This window comes from Choloepus didactylus, chromosome 11 (assembly GCF_015220235.1).
Source record: "Choloepus didactylus isolate mChoDid1 chromosome 11, mChoDid1.pri, whole genome shotgun sequence".
Classification (NCBI taxonomy): Eukaryota; Metazoa; Chordata; class Mammalia; order Pilosa; family Megalonychidae; genus Choloepus; species Choloepus didactylus.
The window spans coordinates 42835502-42842426 of NC_051317.1; positions in this window are offsets into that span (position 1 = coordinate 42835502).

Below are 6925 nucleotides of genomic sequence, written 5' to 3' on the forward strand. Positions count from 1 at the left end.
CCTTTGACACAGCTGTTTGGAGTACTACAAGAAAAAATATATGAGGCAGTGCTTTGCAAACTAAAAAGCCCACCAAATGTTAGTTAATGATATTTAAATATTTCTATTTTTATTTGAATATGACCATTAAGAGAGTGTTTTCTGAACGTTCTCAAATTGAGTTTGGAGCTATACTTGGGAAAAGAGACGAAGAATTGTGAAAACTTGAAGTGATTCTAAGATGGTACATTTTTTTTTTTTTTTAATTTTTCTGGATTTGGGCCATTAACATTTGAAACATGTTAAAAACAGAGGGGACATTCTCCTGGACAGGCTCGGATAAGTGACGACATCAAAGAGGGCTCTTAGATGTTTTTAGGCTACCGTAATTGGTTTATTGTGGTGCCCATTTCACTGGCTTGTGTGACATTTGTGTGCAAATGTGAATTAGCCGATAATTATATTACAAAAGCAGGAAATACATGCTCAGTTAAAGGATATGAGACTGAAAAGGTGATGCTGTTAGAAGGATTAGGTTTCCATTGTGTTAGTTCCCAGAATTAAATAAGAATAGCAACTCCTCCCACCCAACCCTCACCCCCCTACAATAGAAGTCCATAGGGTTACTTTGTTTAGAATACTTTCTCTTTGGTGGTTTACAGTGTGGGACACAAAATGAAAACGACACTGCATGTCCAGATGAATAAACCTACAAGCATATGATGTACCATCTGATACAGGCAATAGAAAATCTGCCAGTTTTCCTTTGGGGCACTCTAACTTACTTTACAGGGTAGGGAATGTAACTTCTTCTCTGTTCTGACCAGTTCTGAGGGCATTGTGGATTCTCAACAATTCCTAAACTACCAATGGCAGCATGAATAAATTCCACGAGTTTTCTTCTTCCTGAGAGAATATTCAGCTTTTGCCAAGTCCAGAAGAACAGAGCACTCTAAAAACCAGGAGTGCAAGGAAACGTATTTATTTTGTAGATGGGTGACATTGATTGCAGCTACAGGAACCCACACCAAATCCAGAAATTGGGTTTTTATTATTTTTGCCTAGCTGATGCTAATTTATTTAGCTTTTGGAGATGTCCAAGGTTTCAAAAGTATCTTTGAGTAAACTACTTTGTAGTTGTAACGGAGCTCCATCACTTAATATCTATGTCACCTTGCGTGATTTGCTTAGTTCCTCTGAGTATGCTTATCTGCAAAATGAGGGTAGGATTGTTGTGAGGTTTCCATGAATTATTACTTTAAAAAATACCTAAAAGCATCCTAAACATTCACCTAAATGGTAGCTATTTTTGAAAATTTCAGAAAACAATTGAAGCAATGGCATCTCCCCACTTACTGGAACTACCTGTAAAGCCAGAATGAAAAAAAAAATTATGTTCAAAGTCTTCTGCTTGGCATTTGTATTATGGCATTTGGCACACATATTGTTATGTTAATAAATTGCTGGGAACAAAAGCTTCTGTGCTAGGTGGACCCAGGCTTCATTTTTACTGCATCGCTGCCCTCATTTTATTTCAAGAGAGATGTGGAAATGCAACAATGAAAACTAATACTGATTTGTAACAATTTAGTTTGAAATGTTACATGTGCATCAAGCATGATCAACGTGACAGCAAATCTCTCAAATCCCCATTAGCCATTTTATTTTTAAGATACAATCTGTATAATTGCTCACCCTTTACCTGTCACCTTGCAGATAACTATGCCCCAAGGACTTCTAGCTCACTGGTGGTATTCTATTTTCTCTTTGCAGTTGTACCTCTTTCTTTCATTTTCCCCTTTCCTCTCTCCCTCTTGCAGTGCCCTTTTACCATAGCCTTAATTTTATTTAACTTTTTCTTCTTCCTCCCTGTCATACGTAAAGTTTGCCAAAAGAAGCTGCATTTAGTGACAGAAATGAAAAGATTAGTAACGCCTTAGGAGAGTATGCTTTACTATATAAAGGAGGGATAGCATAGCTTGTCCTTTTTAAATATGAGAGCCAAGGCACATAACCTTTGTTTGAATTCATTGTGGTTTCCAGTAATTGCTGAGATCAGAGTTCTATTGCAAATAGAACTTATTTGCTTTTGTCATTCTTCCTGGCAGACTATTAAGACAAGTGAAAAGGGGAGCAGCAGGGGTTCTCCTTTTGTGGTTGGGGGTTATGCATGTCTGGCTGCTCCTTGGGAAAATTCATGGAGATAGTAATGGGCATAATTATCATAAAACAATGGATGGAGTAATCGTGATCTGACATTAGAAGAATCCATGCATAGTTCTGAATTGGGAACTGTTCCCATTAGTGAGGAAGAGAATACACTGCATTTGGCTGAGTTCTACCAATGCAGCATAGCAGACTTGTTGCCTGAGAGATATGTCTGTGTGTAGAGAAGGAATGGAAAGAAAATGCAGCAGATGCCAGGGAACAGTTGACTAGGACTCTGCTTTTCATGAATACAGGTCACCTTCTTTTCCAAGATTTGTTTTAGTATTGACCAAAACCACAGGGACCACCTGGACATTGCAACAGAAGCTTCATGATGAATTGTCCTTCTCCTTCCCTTGCTGGGATTTTATTATAAACCTCATCCTTCTGGTTAGACCAGACTCAAGGGCGGCCTGTCCTACATATGTTCCTTCTCGAACTGTGCAATTGCGAAGTCACATTTCACCTACTCTTTCTTCTTTGGTCCATGGGTGGTTATGTGGCCTTGGTGGCTTCACCTTTGTGGACTGCAATCATTCTCTCCTATCTTGGACTCAAACTTCAAATGGCATTTCCACATGTCCCAGAGTCTAAGCCTTCTATTCCAGACAAATTCTTCTATTATAGTTTTTCTAGTTCCCATGATTCTCAAAAAAAAAAAAAAAAAAAAAGAGAGAGAGAGAGAGAGTTAATCAAGATGTCAAGAAAATGGAAATTCATCTTGGTGATGCATTTTTTAGAATTGGGACAAGGCAGGTCACCTCTGCCCCATCTCTCCCTTCATAGCCAACCTTGGGGTACATGGGGCCCTGAGCAAATACTTTTCATGGGGCCCCTGTCCCTTAAAGCAATTTCATTTAAAATTAAATTACAAAATTCATGGGCTCATATGAGATATAGTGATTTATCTCTAAATATTTAGAATAGAGAAGAGTTTATTGTCAAATCAGAGCATGTGATGATTCTTCATAGTATACAGGCACTACCTCTTTCAGTTCAGATCCAATAACCATATCTTCATATGCTTTATTGTCAAATGGGCTGTTACTGGGCCATTTCACTTCTCCCACTGGGAGAAAAAGGTAACAACACTATTACTATGCAAGTGCCATAGCTAGTTGGAACCCGTCTGTATCGAAACAATCTGAATCTTCCTGCCCCTGAGTTCACCGGTACCCTTTGTTTCATGCTGTCCCATCCATCATGCTCTCTGTGAATATTGGCTCCTGATGGCTCCTCCAAAGGTTGTTCCTGTGCTCTTTTGAAGATAACCACAAATGCACAGGGCACGCAGGAAAATGTGACCAATGATTTACCTTATGGTCATGTTGAAATTATCATTCAGAGCATAACCACAGAATAGCACATCTTGCAACTATGTTCTCTTGAACTTTTCAGGCTGGAATCACAGTGTTCCTAGATTATCATCCCTTGACATGTTGATTGTACTCCTGCTCTCCACAGACCACCAGTGGGGAACATAAGGGAGGGTCCTGGAGGTAGAACAAGAAGGGTGGCCCCATTCATGTAAGGAATGCCTAATTGTCTTCCAGCCCAGCTTAAGACCAACTGGCAGAGTGCATGGCACAATATCAGTTGGAGGCAAGAGAGGAAATGGATTGGAGGGGCCCAGTGGAAAAATGATCCAGAAAAAGTATGTGTGGTCCCCCTGAGGACTGTCTGAAATTCAGGACAGTGCCTGTGAGGGCTGGGGTGACTGTCCTGGGCGTTGCGGCAGGGGGTGGGGAGCACACAGGGTAAAGTCATCTGCCAGCTTGGCTGCTGTGGACCAGAGGCAGCACCATGATGGGGACATGGATGGGTGATTGGCGATGAAGGGGACCACAGAGGCAGCTCAAACTCAAGGATTGGCTGTAGACGGTTGGCAGCTCAGAGTCTTGGACTCAACCTGTGTCCAGTGTGAGTCAGAGTCACCCCAAATCAAGGTGTCAGCACTGTTCTGGTGGCCAAATCTCACATCATCCCATGAAAGGAAGCCTGTTCCCAGCAATGGGCGTGATCTGCTCACCAGGTCACTTTCCTGGAACTGGATCCGAGCTCCAGAGCCCCAGGATGATCCCATAGGCATGAGTTCCAGAGCACTTGGTCCTCCCCCATGCCCAGAGTAAAGACTTGTAGATAATCACAAAGGATAGAAACAGGAACTGTGGACATGTGGGTCCTGTCTGGGCTAGGGGCAGCTCTCCCAAATGTCCCCACCAGCTCCAGCCAGTCCCAGGCTCCAGGATGCTGGGGTGGGGGTGGGGTCTTAGAGAATGTCAAGGAAGGCTCTCCTAAAGGTGGGGGACATGAAGTGCAGGGACTGAGGCAGGAGCTCACCTACCTGGGTCTCAGGTTGGCATTTCCTTCTTTTTGCTTTCAGTGACAAAGAGAAGTGAAAAGATAAAGCAGAAGGTTAGGTATGCGTTCTGGTTTGCTAAAGCTGCTGGAAGTGCAATATACCAGAAACAGATTGGCTTTTATAAAAGGGGTTTATTAGGTTACAAATTTACAGTTCTAAGGCCATAAAAGTGTCCAAATTAAGGCATCAAGAGGTAGATACCTTCTCTGAGGAGAGGTTCAGAAAAAATTATCTATCTTCTCTCTCTCTCCCCCTCTCTCTCTCTCTCTCATTTATATTATATGTGTCTATCTATCTATCTATCTATCCATCTATCTACCTATCTATCTCTAATCTATCAACTAACTCTCTATCATCTATCTACCTATGGAATAAAAATGTTAACAACAGCTGAATCTGTTTAAAGGCTATATGGCTGAGTTTGATACTATATGTATTTTTGCAAGTTTTTATAACTTCAGAATAGTTTTTTCCAAATAGTAAGTTATAAGCAATTGCCCCAACTTAATATATTACTTATGGTAAAGGTAGTTTTAACAATGATTTCTTCCTTTCCCTTCCCTTCCCTTCCCTTCCTTCCCTTCCCTTCCTTCCCTTCCCTTTCCCTTCTTCCCTTCCTCCCTCCCTGCCTTCCTTCGTTCTTTCCTTCCTTCCTTCTATATCATATAGTTGAAGATGATTAGGGAATTTTGAGCATACTGGCATGTTCCACAAAGTAAAAGAATCATAGTCTCTTTACTGTCAGCTCTGACTTAGCCTCTTGGCCTTCAACTGCAAAAAGATATCGATCTGGAGGCATGTCATTTATGGAAACATTGGAGCGATCCAAGACCGGTCTATGCTTAGGTAGGATGGCAACAAAAATGCAAGGTGAGGCTATCCAGAACCTTTCTTTGGGTATCTGTAGCTAAACAGAAAATTGTATAGAGAATTTGAGTGAAAAGATTATGTTAATGGCTATATTTTTAAAAACTTGAGGGAAAAGTTCTGCTTTACTTGGATACAACAATTTCCATACTTCTGAATATGGAGTAATTGCCAGGAGCATCACAGCATGTCACAGTGGTTAATAGTGTGGGCTATGGGGAAAGAGAGCCTGGGTTTAAAGTCAGCTTTCCCACTTACTACCCAGGTGATTTTAGACAAATCGCTTAACCTTTCTGTGCTGTAGGTTTCTCATCTTCAAATGGGAATAATAAGAGCACCTAGCTTTATCTGTTAGCATATTTACTTGCAGATAGTTGCAAGTAATAGACACTGTGACTTAGAGTGACTTAAACAAAGAGAAGTCCAAAGATCTGGTGCTGCTGATCAGTGATGTCAGGGAAACAAGCTTCAGTCTGTCTTTCTGTTCTGAAATATTCTGTGTGGTTCCACTTTCCATGCAGGAAGAAGGGAAAAGAGCAGAGGGGAGATTTTAGCTGAGTCTGCCCAACTATCAGAAATCCAAAACTCTCCTCCAAATTCCAAAAAACAGAATTCCACTTATGTTTCATGGGCCCGAATGGTGCCCATGGTCACTCTAGCTTGGATTTGGAAGATAGAGGGAATTACAGATGTCGGTTGAGTCGGATACCCAAGAAAATCTGTCATCCTGCTTTGTAGGGTTGTTTTAAAAAGTAAATGGACTAATAAGCATAAAGTGATTAGAAAAATTCACAGTAAATAATTAAATGTTAGCTATTATTTTCATTATTAGCAATATTAGTAGTAGTTACAGTATTTCACCTCTATATTGAAAGACATCATCAATTTATGGAAATTATTTTGAAATAGTCTGTGAAAGAAAGGAAAAAGGAAGACACCAACAATTCCTTCCCTATTCCACTCCCTGAGAAGGTCCTGAAGAAGATGGGATGTGCATTAGGGAATGGAGCATCTGTATTCTTGAAAACATGTGACTGATTTCCTTTGTAGGTCATGTGGGACTGTGGGGCATGCTACGTTGAGACAGACTCCTGGATATCAAACGGGATAATAAAACCCTGCAGTAGCAAAGTCCCAGTGGTAGCACTCATCTGCTTATTTTTATTACAATAATATTCAGTGAATCGGCAGTTTCCCCTTGCTAATGGGCTGTGTTTATTTTGCAGGGATTGGCTCAAATTGAACACAGCAATCTTTGCATTGCTCATTTCCAATGGGCCCATCTAGAACTGGAGATTGTTCGTTTGTCCTGTGGTGCTGCACATACACAAGTACAACAAATTTTATTGGTGGATCTTTTCCAAGTTGCTAGCTTGGTACTTTTAAAAATGCACTGAATGGCTGTTTGGAACTTGTCTCTGCTGACTCCACTGGGCTCAGTCTCAAATCTCTTCTAATCCACTAATGAACCTTTATTAAAGTGGGAGAGACGTTGAATCAGTCTTTGAA